The sequence below is a fragment of the Bubalus kerabau genome, chromosome 16 (assembly GCF_029407905.1).
Source record: "Bubalus kerabau isolate K-KA32 ecotype Philippines breed swamp buffalo chromosome 16, PCC_UOA_SB_1v2, whole genome shotgun sequence".
NCBI lineage: Eukaryota > Metazoa > Chordata > Mammalia > Artiodactyla > Bovidae > Bubalus > Bubalus kerabau.
The window spans coordinates 3,906,459-3,926,881 of record NC_073639.1 but is presented as its reverse complement, the minus strand read 5'-3'; the positions used below and the strand labels follow the sequence as shown (position 1 = coordinate 3,926,881).

General features: G+C 39.5%; 1 pseudogene; it reads left to right on the top strand.

The window, feature by feature from the left end:
- LOC129630282 (ankyrin repeat domain-containing protein 26-like) overlaps positions 1-20,423 on the top strand; it is an 81,655-nt pseudogene that overhangs the window by 23,993 nt on the left and 37,239 nt on the right.

Genomic DNA, 20,423 nt, shown 5'->3' with positions numbered 1-20,423 from the left:
CACATCTGAATGACTCCAGAGCCTGTGCTCTTTGTGTTAGATCATAGAGGAATGGGGGACGTTATAATTCTTTTATTCAAGTTGATACTTGTTATATTCTTCAAGCTCTTATTTTCTTCTCCAGCATGTCCTGAAATCAAAGTTAACGAAGCTAATGAAGGCTTCTCAGCAATCCAAGAGAAACAGTAAGTTATTTGAAGACTGTCCTCCTGGTGTTATTCCTTGATTTGAAATGACACATGTTCTCATGTGCTCTCTCCTGTTTTCACTGTACTAGAAGCAAAACGTGGCATTTTGAGACCAGAGAGTACAACTTTTTCTTAGGACAATAATTCTGATAGTAGCGTTGAAGATGTGGTTGAAACATTTCCCAAACCATCACCCTGGTTTGAGGGCATCTGTCATCCTGCCTTCCCATTGCCTGAGCCTGTTTCAAAACTTCTCAAGTCTGTAGCAGGCCTTGGTCGTACAAAGATAAGTTTATTCTGTTTGTAACTCTTCTTTCCCTGTATTTGTTCACATATCAGTCCCCTGACCGTTATGGTGACAAAAAGGATCCCACCACAGAAATAGAAGCCCTCAAAGTCACGATATAAAATGATGTGATAATAAGAGCCATACATGTGCATGATTCAGATTGATAAATATTGGCATACTAAGTGTGCCATTATGAAAGAAAAGAATTACAAAGCACTGAGGAAAAACAACTAGATGAATATGAAGATGGGGGGAAGGATGAAGGGGAAGAATTCCTTTAAGAAGGACAAGATGAATATAAGATGGCATGAGGGTGAAGATGAGACAGATATTATACAAACACAACAGAAATAGTGGGGTCAGTCAGACCAGGAACTCTAGATTATAAATATGCGAGAAATTATTTCAAATTCAACTTAAGAAGAGAATGTGAGGTTGTACAAAAACAATGCTCATACTTTTTTGAATGACAGCTGATTTTTATGAAGAACTAAAAAAAATGCGTTCCTTATTTTTTTTGGTGGTTGTTTTCGAGGTTGGTGGTGGTTCTTGTTTTTTCATTGAATTGAAGTGTAGACAGTTTAAAATACTGTGTAAGTTTCAGGTATACAGCAATGTGATTTTTTTTTATACTTGTGTATGTATGTATGTGTGTGTGTGTATACATGTATATATATGTGAATATATATATATATATATATATATATATATATATACACACACACACACATATATATCTATATATTTGAATATAGTTCCCTCTGGAAGTTCATTTAAATTTGAAGTGATCTCTCTTTTTTAAAAAAATTCTCACTTTGAAATTAATGAAGCGATATCTTCTATTTAACCTAGCAAAACTTTCGTTTAGAGATAATTCAAGATGAGCCCTGTTTTAGGCCTTAGGAGATGTATTATGAATTAATAATTTCTGGCCCTTCTGTTTCTTGTGGTTTCTAACTTCAGTTCAGTTCAGTCGCTCAGTCGTGTCCAATGCAAATACTTAATGTACTTATTTAATTTATCTTACTGTTTGCTATAACCTTGGTGGGTGTTTTAGATCTTTCTGAAAATAAAGAGGAAATACATAAGCATTTTATCTATTCTTTTCACTAAAATTATAATTTATAATTTTATAAATGAGATTCTTAATCCCTCTTCATTAAATGAGAAAATTTTCAGCTGCAACAGTCTGAAAGAAGAAATGTAGAAGTATATTTTTTACCTCTGGAGAGATTCTGATTTATTTTTTCTGAATGTCAGCAAATAATGGGTAATTACATACGTTAAATGAATGAAATCACGATTTATGCTTTTTTCTTATATACACTGCTGCTGCTGCTGCTACATCGCTTCAGTCATGTCTGACTCTGTGCGACCCCATAGATGGCAGCCCACCAGGTTCTGCCGTCCCTGGGATTCTCCAGGCAAGAACACTGGAGTGGGTTGCCATTTATGTAGACTGTTATTATTAAATCATAAGGAAAGAAAAAATACCACGAGAGTTTATAAAATTATGGAAGATATTTTTTCTTTTAAAAATATCTCTAGCAACATGTACTTTCCACGTTATTTTTATTTTTATTTTTTTATTTTAATTAGAGGCTAGTTACTTTACAGTATTGTAGTGGTTTTGCCATACACGGACACAAATCAGCCATGGATGTACATGTGTTCCCCACATACATGTGGGATGTGTTCCCCATCCTGAACTCCCCTCCCACCTCCCTCCCCATCCCATTGCTCTGGGTCATCCCAGAGCACCAGCCCTGAGCACACTGCCTCATGCATCGAACCTGGACTGGCGATCTGTTTCACATATGATAATATACATGTTTCAATGCTATTCTCTCAAGTCATCCCACCCTTGCCTTCTCCCATAGAGTCCAAAAGACTGTTCTTTACATCTGTGTCTCTTTTGCTGTCTCTCATATAGGGTTATCATTACCATCTTTCCAAATTCCATGTATATGCGTTAGTATACTATATTGGTGTTTATCTTTTTGGCTTACTTCACTCTGTATAATAGGCTCCAGTTTCACCCACCTCATTAGAACTGATTTAAACATATTCTTTTTAATGGATGTGTAATATACCATTGTGTATATGTACCACAGCTTTCTTATCCATTCTTCTGCAGATGGACATTGAGGTTGCTTCCATGTCCTGGCTATAATAAACAGTGCTGCAATGAACATTGGGGTACACGTGCCTCTTTCACTTCTGGTTTCCTCAGTGTGTATGCCCAGCAGTGGGATTGCTGGGTCGTATGGCAGTTCTATTTCCAGTTTTTTAAGAAATCTCCACACTGTTCTCCATAGTGGCTGTACTAGTTTGCGTTCCCACCAACAGTGGAAGAGGGTTCCCTTTTCCCCACACTCTTTCCAGCATTTATTGTTTGTAGAATTTTGGATAGCAGCCATTCTAAGCAACGTGAGATGGTACCTCATGGTGGTTTTGATTTGCATTTCTCTGATGAGTGATGTTGGGCATCTTTTCATGTGTTTGTTAGCCATCTGTATGTCTTCTTTGGAGAAATGTCTGTTTAGTTCTTTGACCTATTTTTTTGGGGGGGGGTTGTTTATTTTTCTGGAATGAGGTGCAGGAGCTGCTTGTATATTTTTGAGATTAATTATTTGTCAGTTGCTTCATTTGCTATTATTTTCTCCCATTCTGAAGGCTCTCTCTTCACCATCCTTATAGTTTCCTTCGTTGTGCAAAAACCTTTAAGTTTAATTAGGTCCCATTTGTTTATTTTTGCTTTTATTTCCATTACTCTGGGAGGTGGGTCATAGAGGAACCTGCTGTGATTTATGTCGGAGAGTGTTTTACCTGTTTTCCTTTAGGAGTTTTATAGTTTCTGGTCTTATGTTTAGATGTTTAATCCATTTTGAGTTTATTTTTGTGTATGGTGTTAGAAAGTGTTCTTGTTTCATTCTTTTACAAGTGGTTGACTGGTTTTTCCAGCACCACTTGTTAAAGAGACTGTCTTTTGTCCATTGTATATTCTTGCCTCCTTTGTCATCAATAAGGTTTCCATAGGTGCATGGATTTATCTCTGGGCTTTCTACTTTGTTCCATTGATCTATATTTCTGTCTTTGTGCCAATACCATAGTGTCTTGATGACTGTAGCTTTGTAGTAGAACTCAGGCAGGTTGATTCCTCCAGTTCCACTCTTCTTTCACAAGATTGCTTTGGCTATTCGAAGGTTTTTTTTGTTTTGTTTTTTTTTTTTGTTTGTTTTTGTTTTTGTTTTTTTTTGTATTTCCATACAAATTGTGATATTATTTTTTCTAGTTCTGTGAAAAATACTGTCGGTAGCTTGATAATGATTGCATTGAATCTATAGATTGCTTTGGGTAGTATTCTCATTTTCACCCTATTGATCCTTCCAATCCATGAACATGGTATATTTCTCCATCTATTTGTGTCCTCTTTGATTTCTTTCAACAGTGTTTTATAGTTTTCTATATATAGGTCTTTTGGGTTTTTTTTAGGTAGGCATACTCTAAGTATTTTATTCTTTTCATTGCAATGGTGAATGGAATTGTTTCCTTAATTTCTCTTTCTATCTTCTCATTGCTCGTGTATTGGAATGCAAGGGATTTCTGTGTGTTAATTTTGTATCCTGCAACTTTACTATATTCATTGGTTAGCTCTAGTAATTTTCTGGTTGAGTCTTTAGGGTTTTTTATGTAGAAGATCATGTCATCTGCAAACAGTGAAAGTTTTACTTCTTCTTTTCCAATCTGGATTCCTTTTATTTCTTTTTCTGCTCTGATTGCTGTGGCCAAAACTCCCAAAACTATGTTGAATAGAGTGGGCACCCTTGTGGTGAGAGTGGTGAGAGTGGGTATCCTTGTCTTGTTCTTGACTTGAGGGGAAATGCTTTCAATTTTTCACCACTAAGGATAATGTTTGCTGTGAGTTTGTCATATATAGCTTTTATTATGTTGAGGTATGTTCCTTCTGTTCCTGCTTTCTGGAAAGTTTTTATCATAAATGGATGTTGAATTTTGTCAAAGGCTTTCTCTGCATCTGTTGAGATAATCATATGGCTTTTATCTTTCAATTTGTTAATGTGGTGTATTACATTGGTTGATTTGCAGATATTGAAAAATCCTTGCATCCCTGGGATAAAGCCCACTTGGTCATGATGTATGATCTTTTTAATATGTTGTTGGATTCTGTTTGCTAGAATTATGTTAAGGATCCTTGCATCTATGTTCATCAATGATATTGGCCTGTAGTTTTCTTTTCTTTTTTTTTTTTTTGGTGGCATCTTTGTTTGGTTTTGGTATTAGGGTGATGGTGGCTTCCTAGAATGAGTTTGGAAGTTTACTTTCCTCTGCAATTTTCTGGAAGAATTTCAGTAGGATAGGGTTAGCTCTTCTCTAAATTTTTGGTAGAATTCAGCTGTGAAGCTGTCTGGACCTGGACTTTTGTTTGCTGGAGAATTTCTGATTACAGTTTCAATTTTCATGCTTATGATGGGTCTGTTAAGATTTTCTATTTCTTCCTGGTTCAGTTTTGGAAAGTTATACTTTTCTAAGAATGTGTCCATTTCTCCCAAGTTGTCCATTTTATTGGCATATAGTTGCTGATAGTAGTCTCTTATGATCCTTTGTATTTCTGTGCTGTCTGTTGTGATTTATCCATTTTCATGTCTAAGTTTGTTGATTTGATTTTTCTCCCTTTGTTTCTTGATGAGTCTGGCTAATGGTTTGTCAATTTTATTTATCTTCTCAAAGAAACAGCTTTTAGCTTTGTTTATTATGGTCTCTTTTGTTTCTTTTGCATTTCTTTCTGCCCTAATTTTTAAAATTTCTTTCCTTCTACTAACCCTGGGGTTCTTAATTTCTTCCTTTTCTAGTTGCTTTAGGTGTCAAGTTAGGTTATTTATTTGACTTTTTTCTTGTTTCTTGAGGTAAGCCTGTATTGCTATGAGCCTTCCCCTTAACACTGCTTTTACAGTGTCCCATAGGTTTTAGGTTGTTTTGTTTTCATTTTCCTTTGTTTCTATGCATATTTTGATTTCTTTTTTGATTTCTTCTGTGATTTGTTGGTTATTCAAAACCGTGTTGTTCAACCTCCATATGTTGAAATTTTTAATAATTTTTTTCCTGTAATTGATGTCTAATCTTACTGAATTGTGATCAGAAAAGATGTTTAGAATGATTTCAAATTTTTTTGAATTTACCAAGGCTAGAATTATAACCCAGGATGTGATCTATCCTGGAGAAGGTTCCATGTGCACTTGAGAAAAAGGTGAAAGTCATTGTTTTGGGGTGAAAAGTCCTATAGATATCATTTAGGTCTAACTGGTCCATTGTATCACTTAAAGTTTGTGTTTCCTTGTTAATTTTCTATTTAGTTGGTCTATCCATAGGTGCGAGTGGGGTATTAAAGTCTCCCACTATTATTGTTATTGTTAGTTTCCACTTTCATACTTGTTAGCATTTGCCTTACATACTGTGGTGCTCCTATGTTGGTGCATATATATTTATAGCTGTTATATCTTCTTCTTGGATTGAGCCTTTGGTCATTATGTAGTTTACTTCTTTGTCTCTTTTCATAGCCTTTGTTTTAAAGTCTATTTTATCTGATGTGAGTATTGCTACTGCTGCTTTCTTTTGGTCTCCATTTGTGTCAAATAACTTTTTCCAGCCCTTCACTTTTAGTCTGTATGTGTCCACTGTTTTGAAGTGGTCTTTTGTAGACAACATATATAGGGGTCTAGTTTTTGTATCCATTCAGCCAATCTTTGTCTTTTGCTTAGGGCATTCAACCCACTTACATTTAAGTTAATTATTGATAAGTATGATCCTGTTGGCATTTACTTTGTTGTTTTGGGTTCGAGTTTATACACCCTTTCTGTGTTTCCTGTCTAGAGAAGATCCTTTAGCATTTGATGAAGAGCTGGTTTGGTGGTGATGAATTCTCACAGCCTTTGCTTATCTGTAAAGCTTTTGATTTCTCCTTCATATTTGAATGAGCTCCTTCCTGGGTACAGTAATCTGGGTTGTAGGTTTTTCTCTTTCATCACTTTAAGTATGTCCTGCCATTCCCTTCTGTAAAAAGATCAGCTGTTATCTTTATGGGAATCCTCTTGTGTGTTATTTGTTGTTTTTCCCTTGCTGCTTTTAATATTTGTTCTTTGTGTTTGATCTTTGTTACTTTGATTGATATGTGTCTTGGGGTGTTTCACCTTGGGTTTATCCTGTTTGGGACTCTCTGGGTTTCTTGGACTTGGATGACTATTTCCTTCCCCATTTTAGGGAAGTTTTCAACTATTATCACCCCAAGTATTTTCTCATGGCCTTTCTTTTTGTCTTCTTCTTCTGGGACTCCTCTGACTCGAATGTTGGGGCGTTTAGCATTGTCCCAGAGGTCTCTAAGGTTGTCCTCATTTCTTTTAATTCTTTTTTTTTCTCTCTGCTTCATTTATTTCTACCATTCTATCTTCTACATCACTTATCCTATCTTCTGTCTCCACTATTCGACTTTTGGTTCCCTCCAGAGTGTTTTTGATCTATTTATTGAATTATTCATTATTGATTGACTCTTTTTTATTTCTTCTAGGTCCTTGTTAAACATGTCTTGCATTTTCTCAATCCTTGTCTCCAGGCTATTTATCTGTAACTCCATTATGTTTTCAAGATTTTGGATCATTTTTACTATCATTATTCTGAATTCTTTTTCAAGTAGACTCCCAATCTCCTCCTCTTTTGTTTGGTTTGGTGGCCATTTATCATGTTCCTTTACCTGCTGACTATTTCTCTGCTTTTCATCTTGTTTAGATTGTTGTGATTGGGGTGGCCCTTCAGTATTCTGGCAGTTTGTGCTTCCTTTTTATTGTGGAGGTTCCTCACTGTGGGTGGGGTTGGACGGTTGGCTTATCAAGATTTCCTGGTTAGGGAAGCATGTGTTGGTGTTCTGGTGGGTAGAGCTTTTTTTTTTCTGTCTGGAGTGCAATGAAATGCCCAGTAGTGAGTTTGGGGATGTCTATGGGTTTGATGTGACTTTGGGCAGCCTGTATATTGAAGTTCAGTGCTATGTTCCTGCATTTCTGGAGAATTTGTGTGGCTTATCTTGCTCTGGAACTTGTTGGCTCTTGGGTGGTGCTTGGTTTCTGTGTAGGTATGGAGGCCTTTGGATGAGCTCTTATCGATTAATGTTCCGAGGAGTCAGGAGTTCTCTGGTATTCTCAGGTTTTGGACTTAAGCCTCCTGCCTCTGGTTTCCAGTCTTATTCTTAGAGTAGCCTCACGACTTCTCCATCTATACAGCACCAATGATAAAACATCTAGGTTAATGATGAAAAGCTCCTCCACAGTGAGGAACACCTGGAGAGGTTCACAGAATTAATGGAGAAGAGAAGAGGGAGAAGGGAGATAGAGGTGACCAGGAGTAGGAGAGGGGAATCAAAAGGGGAGAGAACAAGCTAGCCAGTAATCAATTCCGTATGTGCTTTCCACAGTCTGGACCCCTTGGAGAGGTTCACAGAGTTACAAAGAGAAGAGAAGAGGGAGGAAGGAGACAGACGTGACCAGGAGAAGAAAGGGTGAATGAAAAGGAGAGAGACAGATCCAGGCACTAATCAGGCTCCTAAGTATTCTCCACAGTCTGGAACACACAAAGAGATTCACAGAGTTGGGTATAGAAAAGAAGGGGGAGGGAGGAGATAGAGGCGACCTGGTGGAGACAAAGCAGAGACAAAAAGGGGAGAGAGCAATCAAGCCAGGAATCACACTCCCAAGTAAAAATGGGTACTGAAGATTGGGTTCTTAAAGGTACAAAATTGATAACAAATACCAAAAAGCAAAGATTAAAAATCTAGAGTAGAGATTAGACTCTGAAAAATACAATATTAGATAAACAAAACAAAGTCACAAAAATTATGAAATATATACATGAAGTTTGCTTTAAAAATAGGGTCTTTTTTTTTTGCAAGGTAATAGTAGGTTATAAAAATGAAAATTAAAGGAGTAATGTCAGGGGACGTTCAGCTTTAAGGAATCCAATATGTTATTCTTTTCTTTTGTGTGCCATTTCTCAAGGATTCTCTATTCCTCATCAGTTGCTGCAGGAACGAGCAGAGCTGCATGCAGTTCCTTTGGCTGAGATCCTGAGAAAGGGTGACCTGCTTGGCCCCTTCAGTGACTCCCTCCAGTGACCTCACTGAAACGTGATCTGCTCAGTTATGTGGATATGCAATGGTTTCTGGCCCGTCAAAGATGGTTATTTGCTTGGCTTTGTTTTTGCTCAGGTTTCTTTTTTTTTTTTTTTTTTTTTTTTACTGCCTAACACTGCCTTGTATGAAGATATATAAACATGCTTTTCTGCAAACAAAGCACCTTTGTTTCACTCGAAACTTGGGTCCCCTATGTACCTCTTCTCATCTACTCCAGTCCCCAGGTCCCAGTCTACAAAGACCATGACAGAGTTATAGAGATCTTACAAAAAAAAAAATTAATAATGATAATAGCAAAAATATATCTAGAAATTTTTCTGGAGCTGTTGTGGGCAGTGTGGGGTCAGTTCAGTTTCAGATAGTTCCTTGATCCAGCTTATACTTCTCAAGATCTATAGGCCCCTTCCAATGTAGTCGCTGCTAACTACAGGGTTTTAATCTGTTGCACCTGTCACTTCCAAAGCAGTTCCCTCTGTTTATTTTAGCTTCTTCCATTTGCTGTTCTCTTCAGTGTCTAATTTCTGTCCTGACACAGGGGGTGAAGGTGGCCACTTATTTAGGTTCACTTGTTCAGTACTGCTGTGGGGACAGAGGGACACTGCAAACAAATATCACTGGCATATGTGGAGAGTGCTTGCAGTGTCTCAGCAACACTTGGTTTGCCCCTGCTCATGGAGCATGCATTTTCCCACTCTACACTTCTCAGGCTCTAGGATGCTCTGCCTGGGAACTATCTGAGGCAGGCCCTGGGTTGCATGCACTTCCGAGGTCTAAGCCACTCAGGTTCATGTTCTCAGGTAGTCCATAAAGGGGCAGACTCGGTTGGGCCTGTGTTTTTTGCCCTTCCTAGGTCCAAGCAGCTCAGGAGACCAGGTGCTTGGCGAGCACTGTCTCCCCAGGTGAGGAATGCATCTTATCACCTACCTGGTCCCAGCCGCTCGGTTTCCTGGGTGGCAGTGGGTACACCCTTCTCCATTGTGCCCTATGTCTCTTCTGGGGAGCTGATCTCTAGCTGTGACTCTCCCAGCAGAAGTCAACCATCCAAAATCCCAAGGGGTTTTGGTTAGCGACTGGGTGCCTGCTTGCAGCTTGGTAGAGGATGCCTCTCTGGGGCTGAGTTTGCATCTTTCAAGCTCTGGCTGCCCCCCTCCTGCCTCCCTGTCTCCAGTTGGGGATGAGTCGATCCGCAGCCATCTAGCTGTCCTCTGGTATTCACTCAGTCCTTTGTTTTTTGAGCAGGCCTGGCAGTGCCTTAGGTTAAGGCTTTTCACAGGATAGTTCTCTCTCTCTCTCTCTTTTTTTTCCCTCTCTCTCTCTCTCTCTGGCTATCCATCAGTTTGGGTTGATATCTCGTGTTAGTTCCCTCAGATTGCCCCCTCAGGGCATTCAGGCCCAGTCCTTACCCTAAGCAGTGCAGCCCGCACCTCCCTGTTCAGCCCCTGCTTGCTGGTGGTGGATGCAAGCACAGGGAGTTCCGGTTAGGCACGCGATCTGTGGGTTTTATTTATTTATGTATTTATTTTTCCTCCCAGTTATGTTGCCCTCTGAGATTGCAAAACTCCCCACAGACCCGCCAGTGAGAATGTTTCCTGATGTTTGGAAACTTCTCCCCTTTTAAGACTCCCTCCCTGGATTGGATCTCCATCCCTACCTCTTTTGTCTCTCTTTTTATCTTTTATATTTTGTCCTACCTCCTTTTGAAGACAATGGGCTGCCTTTCTGGGTGCCTGATGTCCTCTGCCAGCATTCACAAGTTGTTTTGTGGAATTTGCTCGGCATTCAAATGTTCCTTCAATGAACTTGTGACAGAGAAAGTGGTCTGCCTGTCCTATTCCTCTGTCATCTTAGGACCACGCCCCCTCCCCCCCATATTATTTTTAAGAAACTTTATTACTTTCAGTGTTTATAGATGTTAAATTACCATGTCAATTCTTTGTTATGTGAAACTAACGTGTAAATTCTTCCATATAGAAAAGTTAGTCATTGTGTTACTTGTTTTTTTAGTTGTTTTTTTCTTTCCCAATGTGAATATTGAGTCCTTGTTGATCATCATAAATATATTTGAAAACTTTTAAACCTTCAACTTGGATAATCATAGTTTTACTCCTTTTGTTATATCTAGGTCATTCCTTTCAGAGAAGGCAATGGCACCCCACTCCAGTACTCTTGCCTGGAAAATCCCATGGATGGAAGGGCCTGGTGGGCTGCAGTCCATGGGGTTGCTAGGAGTTGGACACGACTGAGTGACTTCACTTTATTTTTTCACTTTCATGCACTGGAGAAGGAAATGGCAAAGCACTCCAGTGTTCTTGCCTGGAGAATCCCAGGGATGGGGGAGCCTGGTGGGCTGCCATCTCTGGGGTTGCATAGAGTCGGACACGACTGAAGCAACTTAGCAGCAGGTCATTCCTTTAATCTTTACATGCCATTCCAGAAGACATAAATAAGAAGTTACAGTCGTTAGTTTGCTGTTTACAGGGAAAGAGGCAGTAAACCATCTGAACGTTCAAATAGGGTTGTAAAAAATTCATTTATTCTTAAATTAAGGATAATTGCTTTCCAGAATTTTGTTGTTTGCTGTCAGACATCAACAAGAATCGGTCTTAGGTACACCCATGTCCACTCCCTCCCAAACCCCCCTCCAACCTCCCTCTCCATCCCACCCTTTTGAATTGTTGAAGAGACCCTCTTTGAGTTCCCTGAATGATAGGGCAAATTCCCATTGGCTATCTATTTTACATATGGAATTGTATGTTTCCATATTACTCTTTCCATCCATCTCACCCTCTCCCCTCTTCTTCTTCACCTGTGTCTCTAAGTCTGTTCTCTCTGTCTGTTTCTCCATTGCTGCCCTACAAATAAATTTGTCAGTACCATCTTTCTAGACTCCATATATATGCCTTAGTATCAGATATTTATATTTCTCTTTCTGACTTACTTCACTATGTATAATAGGATCTAGGTTCATCCACCTCAATAGAATTGACTCAAATGCATTCCTCTTTACAGCTGAGTATGTTCGTTTGTATATATGTACCACCACATCTTCATCCATTCATCTGTTGATGGCCATCTAAGTTACTTCCATGTTCTAGCTATCATAAACAGCACTGCAATGAACATCAGGGTGCATGTGTCTCTTTCCGTTTTGGTTTCCTCAGGGTATACTCCATGGAGTGGGATTGCTGGGGCATATGGTAGTTTTATTCCTAGTTTCTTAAGGAACCTGCATACCATCTTTCATAGTGGTTGTATCAGTTTCCTTGCCACCAGCAGTGCAAGAGGGTTCCATTTCCCCCCACACCGTCTCCGACATTCATTGTAGACTTTTTGATGATGGCCATTCTGACTAGTGTGAGGTGATATCTCATTATGGCTGAGTGGTAAAGAATCTGCCTTCAGTGGGAGACCTGGGTTTGATCCCTGAGTCGGGAAGGAGAGCATGACAACCCACTCTAGTATTCTCGAATGGAGGATCCAATGGACAGGGGAGCCTGGAAGGCTTCAGTCCTAGGGTGGCAGAGAGTCGGACATGACTGAAGCAATTAAGCAGCAGCAGAGGTAACAGACTTTTGAATCATGGCCATTCTGCCTGGTGTGAGGTGGTATCTCATTGTAGTTTTGATTTTTATTTCTACTGTGTTTTTTTTTTTCCAAATTGATGTTGACAAGATAGTGCATGAGGGTTGAAAGTATTGCTACATTTGGATTGTCAAGGTGATCTGCAAGGAACATTTCAAGAGAAGCAAAATCATGGTAAATAGTAATAAATATGTGGGTCTATAATAACAGCAGTTAGCTTTTAGTGATGTTTTAGTAAGTGCAAACCATTTTGCATAGCTTAAGTAGCACATGCAGAGTACCTTTATGGTAGCCGTACTTGAAGTAACATAAAGGAATGGTGCCCTGTTTGAAGGTGGCAGCTATGAAAGGAGATAAGAAGGGCCTGATCTCTTAGATGTGGCAGCCACTGCTTGGTGATGAAGCACCGTGTTTGAATTCAGCATCCTGGTTCTGTCATAGAGCAACTGTGGGATCTTGACAAAAACTGTCTTTTTTTTTTTTTTTTTGAGGTGTTGAGAACTGTTTTTATTTCCCCCTCCTCAGTACTACAGGTACAATTATACCTTTCAAGTGGATCATACAATTAAAATTTTTTTTTCTACTTTTGATTTTTTTTTCTTTTTTCTTTTTTTTAATTTTATTTTATTTTTAAACTTAACATAACTGTATTAGATTTGCCAAATATCAAAATGAATCCGCCACAGGTATACATGTGTTCCCCATCCTGAACCCTCCTCCCTCCTCCCTCCCCATTCCATCCCTCTGGGTCGTCCCAGTGCACCAGCCCCAAGCATCCAGTATCGTGCATCGAACCTGGACTGGCAACTCATTTCATACATGATCTTTTACATGTTTCAATGCCATTCTCCCAAATCTTCCCACCCTCTCCCTCTCCCACAGAGTCCATAAGACTGTTCTATACATCAGTGTCTCTGTCTTAACCAGGTTAAAAGTAGGGTATTTCTTCAAAAGTGATTAGGAAAACGTCATGCAATTCATTGTTATCATCCATTCTAGCAGAGTATCTCTGAGAGCCTTCCACAGAAGTATGTGGATCATTTACTGGTAACTGCTGGTCAAAGATGAAAAAAGACATTAATTGGACAAGTAGAAGGTAAGAACTCTATTTTATAGAAAAATCATTTGACAGAATGTTGATTGAAAATGTGAATGCTGATACATTCTAATAGGCAAAGAAAATCAGCTGTCAGATGGGTAGTGAGAAAACATCACTCATTATCAGAGAAATGCAAATCAAAACCACTATGAGGTACCATTTCACGCCAGTCAGAATGGCTGCAATCCAAAAGTCTACAAGTAATAAATGCTGGAGAGGGTGTGGAGAAAAGGGAACCCTCTTACACTGTTGGTGGGAATGCAAACTAGTGCAGCCACTATGGAGAACAGTGTGGAGATTCCTTAAAAAACTGGAAATAGACATGCCTTATGATCCAGCAATCCCACTGCTGGGCATACACACTGAGAAAACCAGAAGGGAAAGAGACACGAGTACCCCAATGTTCATCGCAGCACTGTTTATAATAGCCAGGACATGGAAACAACCTAGATGTCCATCAGCAGATGAATGGATAAGAAAGCTGTGGTACATATACACAATGGAGTATTATTCAGCCATTAAAAAGAATACATTTGAATCAGTTCTAATGAGGTGGATGAAACTGGAGCCTATTATACAGAGTGAAGTAAGCCAGAAAGAAAAACACCAATACAGTATACTAACGCATATATATGGAATTTAGAAAGATGGTAACAATAACCCTGTGTACGAGACAGCAAAAGAGACACTGATGTATAGAACAGTCTTATGGACTCTGTGGAAGAGGGAGAGGGTGGGAAGATTTGGGAGAATGGCATTGAAACATGTAAATATCATGTATGAAATGAGTTGCCAGTCCAGGTTCGATGCACGATACTGGATGCTTGGGGCTGGTGCACTGGGACGACCCAGAGGGATGGAATGGGGAGGGAGGAGGGAGGAGGGTTCAGGATGGGGAACACATGTATACCTGTGGCGGATTCATTTTGATATTTGGCAAATCTAATACAGTTATGTTAAGTTTAAAAATAAAATAAAATTAAAAAAAAAAAAAAAAAAAAACAAAAGCAAAAAAAAAAAAAAAAAAGATGACAAAAGGAGGGCAATTATGTATCTTATCAGGTGTCTATCACAGATTACATTGAGAATCCAGTTTAAGGAGCTAAATTATTAGTTCTTAGACTTACTTCGCAGTCCAGTGTTTAAGACTTTGTCCGGTTAAGACTCTCCAATGCAGGTGGTGAAGTTTCGATCCCTGCTCAAGGAATTAAGATTCCATGTGACACATGACCAAAAACAAATTATTAGTTCTGTTTCAAGATACTCTATGACCTAAAGAAAGTCAAGAAATAAGAGGCAAGAGGGAATGAAGGATGAGAGAGGCAGAGGGTACAGGGAGGAAATGAAGAAAAGGAAGCACAGGTCTGTGGGGGAAGGGGGCAATAAGTAATGAAGGTCTTTAGATAAAGGGAGAGTATTTGACATGGACGGTGATTTGGAAGTGAACTTCTGGCACCAAAATTTGTCAGAGAAGAATAGCAAAGTTCTCACCTCTTCCTGTTTACTCGTTATTAGGAAGACGTTCAGAACTGTGGTCCCTGGGCATGAAGAGCAGTGTGTCATCCTCTGGGGGAACATGGGCATAGGTTCTCAGCTGTAATGTGTGCAAATTGGTGTCATGCGAAATGTTGCTGCTTTCCAGCATGGTGTCACATGGGACAAAACAAGAGAGCTGGAAAGAAGGAGAGAGCAGGGGGTGTGATGGGGACACCAAGGAACCCACAGCCTCATAGAGAGTCCACTGGAAGGTTGGGGACACCAAGGAACCCACAGCCTCATAGAGAGTCCACTGGAAGGTTTCCAACTTCTAATGCCACGTCATTTTGAGGGGACATGTTCGCGTGAGGAAACAGAGGTTGAGATTTCCGGAGAATGAATTAAGTTGAAGTCATGTAGAAGCAGACTCCATGTAGATCAGAGTTTCTTAAATTTTAATTAGTCACTTGGGGACCATGTGTGAAGTGCACATGCTGAGCAGGAGGTCTGAGATTCTGTGTTTCTAACAAGCTCTCTGAATAACAAGGGTGTAGCCTTGCATATAGAGAAATCTGGAAGAAGAGCATTGGATAGTGCAGGACTTAACAGGATCAAGGATAAGCATTATTTTGTGTTTCTTTCTGAGCATGTTTATAGCCAGAGGGAAGCAAAGAGTTGAAGTAGCAGTTATAGGTGTATGATACCATTGCTAAGCAAAGAGGGAGAAAGAAATGGTAGGTGTCAGGGAATGTTTAACTTTAGGACTCCTGTATGTTGTTTTCTGTTTCTTATGAACCTTTTGTTCCTTATCAGTTCCTGGTATACAGGAACAAGTAGAGCGGCACGCTGTTCCCAGGACTGAGGTCATGGGATGGAAGGCATACATGGATTTCCTTCAGTAACTTTTACCCTACAGTAAAAATGTCTAGTCACGACCCTCTTACTCAAGATATGGATTGTTGTCTGGCCTTGTGGTGATTGTTATTCCTTGTTATTCCATTGGTAACCATTGCTTTACATCTGGCTTTTGTTCTTTTCTTAACTTTATTTTTTTTTGCCTAAAGTTTCCTTGTATAACAATATATAAACTCACACAAACATGAATAATGCACCCTTGTTCCACTAGAGACTTGGGTCTCCCGTGTCCTTCTTTGTCTCTTTGGTTGTTCTTTGGAGAATGGAGGCCTGCCAAGCTCACTTTCCTGCCCAGGCTTCCAAGACCTCCTTGAGAGGATGCCCTGTGCCTTACTGAGTGGTACAAGCCCTATTCTAAGGCTTTATTGGTTTTCCACATAACCCAGGGAATATTAGTCTCTGTCTTTTGCTTTCTTTTCGTCGACTCTGGTCCACCAGGCCCCAGTCTGTAAAGAAGCCCACAGGTAGGGATGATCCATAGAAAGGATGTCAAGGGGGAAGATTTAAGTCCACAGATCCAGAGATTACTACCCTTTGGATAGGAAAGAATCTAGTGAAAGGACAAAGGGAGGAAAGAAAGACCTTAGGGAGGTGAGTTTGGAGTTGATGAGGACACTTGAGAGAATTCCTTCTAGATGACTTCAGTGTATTTGCCCTGAAAAGAGATAAGATCATTATTGCTCCAGAGAATCCTGGACGTGGGAGGAGGTGCTAGAAGTGGGGGAAATCAAGCCCCTCCAAGTAACTCTTAGGTATCAAAGATATATGTTGTGCTGGTATTTGTTATTCAAATTAGATTAATTTGAAAAAGGAGACATTGACTTTTTTTTTTTAAAGATAGCTGATTCTTTGAAAGTTGTTTCATAGAAATCCTCTGAAGCATTAGCATGATGTATCAAACCAAACTAAATTTTGAAGCCAAACAGATTAATAGGGTTCATTCCCTAAATGCTAGAAATGCTTTTAATAAATACTACACTGATTTTGAAACATGCAAGATTTTTGATTTCTAATAATTCTGTGGCAATTAAATGTAGTATTTCCTTTTCACTATCTTTAGAGGATTCCTATGTCTATCTTACCAGTGTCCTAAGATCCCCCTAAAAATGAGACACTAAGACTGAACGCATTCAGTGCCAAGGCTGAGCGTTCAGATTCTGCTCGGTGCTAACTCTGAATGAATGTACAGCTGGCTTTCCTATTTACATGTAATTAACTTTGTGTCCATTTTTCCTTTTAGATTCTCCTGGGAAATATCCTAACATGAAGGTAAAAACGTTTATGATTTTTTCTTGAATTCTGAACTGTGGATCATCTCCTATGTACATTATTTAGTAATCAACTTGTTTCCAAACCCCATTCAGCCAGCAGTCAGAATGAAAGAGTCTGTTCCTAATAAAACAGTCAGAATTAAGGATTTACAAACATCCAGTTCAGGCAAATTTTGCAGTACACAGTTAACTCTGGAAAGAGGGACACTGAACTATTTGAAATGCTCAGTCTTCATACTTCTAATATTTTCTTTGCAAATGTAATTGAAAAATTGGACATACATAAAGCAAATGTTATTGTTGATACCTGTGTTTTGAAACAAAAGATATGTACAAGGACAAGTACAAGACATTTTTAAATTGTAAGCTGCAACTCAACATGTTTCTCTATATGCTTCGACACTCTGAAGTTCTCAGTTTGGTATCTCTATACTTCTCAGGAACTCTCCGAGATTAAATTTTAGACTCTAAGTTTTTTTTCCAATGTCCAAAAATGCTTTCTAGAACTCTAAACTTTCCCTAGAGTAAAACTTCACTTTCTAATATATCAGTTGTATTTCAGCTTATAATTGTTTCATTATAGTATCATTACACAGATGAATGTAGGCCAATCAGATGTTTTGATGAGTAGGCTGTGTGTGTGTGTGTTTGTAAGTGCATGTGTTTGTGTGTGTGAGTTTGTGGTGTCTTTGATTATTAGAAGTAGGGGAAGTAATCATACTTTAAAGACTATTGGAGGGTGTGGAGAAAAGGGAACCCTCTTACATTGTTGGTGGGAATGCAAACTAGTACAGCCACTATGGAGAACAGTGTGGAGATTCCTTAAAAAATTGGAAATAGAACTGCCTTATGATCCAGCAATCCCACTGCTGGGCATACACACTGAGGAAACCAGAAGGGAAAGAGACACGTGTACCCCAATGTTCATCGCAGCACTGTTTATAATAGCCAGGACATGGAAGCAACCTAGATGCCCATCAGCAGATGAATGGATAAGAAAGCTGTGGTACATACACACAATGGGGTATTACTCAGCCATTAAAAAGAATACATTTGAATCAGTTCTAATGAGGTGGATGAAACTGGAACCTATTATACAGAGTGAAGTAAGCCAGAAAGAGAAACACCAATACAGTATACTAATGCATATATATGGAATTTAGAAAGATGGTAACAATAACCCTGTGTACGAGACAGCAAAAGAGACACTGATGTATAGATCAGTCTTATGGACTCTGTGGGAGAGGGAGAGGGTGGGGAGATTTCGGAGAATGGCATTGAAAAATGTAAAATATCATGTATGAAACGAGTCGCCAGTCCAGGTTCAATGCACGATACTGGAGGCTTGGGGCTGGTGCACTGGGATGACCCAGTGGGAGGGTGTGGGGAGGGGGGAGGGAGGGGGGTTCAGGATGGGGGGCACGGGTGTACCTGTGGCGGATTCATTTCGATGTTTGGCGGAGCTAATACAATATTGTAAAGTTTAAAAATAAAATAAAATTAAAAAAAAAAATAAAGACTATTGGATAGCCATAATCTTTTGAAACAGTGATTCTGAAAGTTGTTGGCTTTAGGATCCTATTATACTTCTAAAAATTATTGAGAATTCCAAGGGACTTTTGTTAATGTCTATTGATGTTTACTGTATGGGAGTTCAGTTGAGTTCAGTCACTCAGTCGTGTCCGACTCTTTGAGACTCCATGGACTGCAGCACACCAGGATTCATTGTCCATCAGAACTCCCGGAGTTTACTCAGACTCATGTCCATCGAGTTGGTGATGCCATCCAACCATCTCATCCTCTGTCTTCCCCTTTTCCTCCCTCCTTCAGTCTTCGCCGGCATCAGGGTCTTTTCCAGTGAGTCACTTCTTCACATCAGGTGCCCAAAGTATTGGAGTTTCAGCTTCCGCATCAGTCCTTTCAATCAATATTCAGGACTGAATTCCATTCAGATGGAGTGGTTGGATATCCTTGCAGTCCAAGGGACTCTCAAGAGTCTTCTCCAACACTACAATTCAAAACCATCAATTCTTCGGTGTGCAGCTTTCTGTACAGTCCAACTCTCACATCCATACATGACTACTGGAAAAACCATAACTTGGACAAGACAGACTGATGTTGGCAAAGTAATGTCTCTGCTTTTTAATATGCTGTCAAGGTCGGTCATAGATTTTCTTCCAAGCAGTAAACGTCTTTTAAATTCATGGGGGCAGTCATCATCTGCAGTGATTTTGGAGCCCTCCCCCCCCCCCCGCAAATAAAGTCTGTCACTCTTTCCATTCTTTCCCCATCTATTTGAATGAAGGGATGGCACCAGATGCCACGATCTGAGTTTTTTGAATGTTGAGTTTTAAACCAACTTCTCCACTCTCCTCTTTCATTTTCATCCAAAGGGTCTTTAGTTCTTCTTCGATTTCTGCTATAAGGGTGGTGTCATCTGCATATCTGTGGTTATTGATATTTCTTCCGGCTATCTTGATTTCAGCTTATGCTTCATCTAGCCCGGAATTTTGCATGATGTACTCTGCGTATAAGTTAAATAAGCAGGGTGACAATATACAACCTTGACATACTCCTTTCCCTTATTGGAATCAGTCTGTTATTCCATGTCCATTTCTAGGTGTTACTTCTTGAACTGCATACAGATTACTCAGGAGGTAGGTCAGGTGGTCTGGTATTCCCATCTCTTTAAGTATTTTCCAGTTTGTTGTGATCCATACAGTTAAAAGCTTTGGGGTTGTCAAGAGAGCAAAAGTAGGTGTTTTTCTGGAACTCTCTTGCTTTTTCGATGATCCAGTGGATGTTGTCAGTTTGATCTCTGGTTCCTCTGCCTTTTCTAAATCCAGCTTGAATGTCTGGAAGTTCACATTTCATGTTCTGTTGAAGCCTGGCCTGGAGAATTTTGAGTATTACTTTGCTAGCGTGTGAGATGAGTGCAATTGTGCGGTAGTTTGAGCATTTTTTGGCATTGCCTTTCATTGGGATTGGAATGAAAACTGACCATTTCCAGTCCTGTAACCACTGCTGAGATTTCCAGATTTGCTGGCATATTCAGTGCAGCCCTTTCATAGAATCATCTGTTAGGATTTGAAATAGCTCAACTGCAATTCCATCACCTCCACTAGCTTTGTTCATAGTGATGCTTCCTAAGGCCCATTTGACTTCGCATTCCAGGATGTCTGGCTTTAAGTAAAGGATCACACCATCGTGCTTATCTGGATCATGAAGATCTTTTCTATATAGTTTTTATGTGTGTGTTCTTACCACCTCTTCTTAATATCTTCTGCATCTGTTAGGTCCATACTATTTCTCTCCTTTATTGTGCCCATTTTTGCATGAAATGGTCCCTTGGTATCTCTTATTCTCTTGAGATCTCTAGTCTTTCCCATTTTATTATTTTCCTCTATTTCTT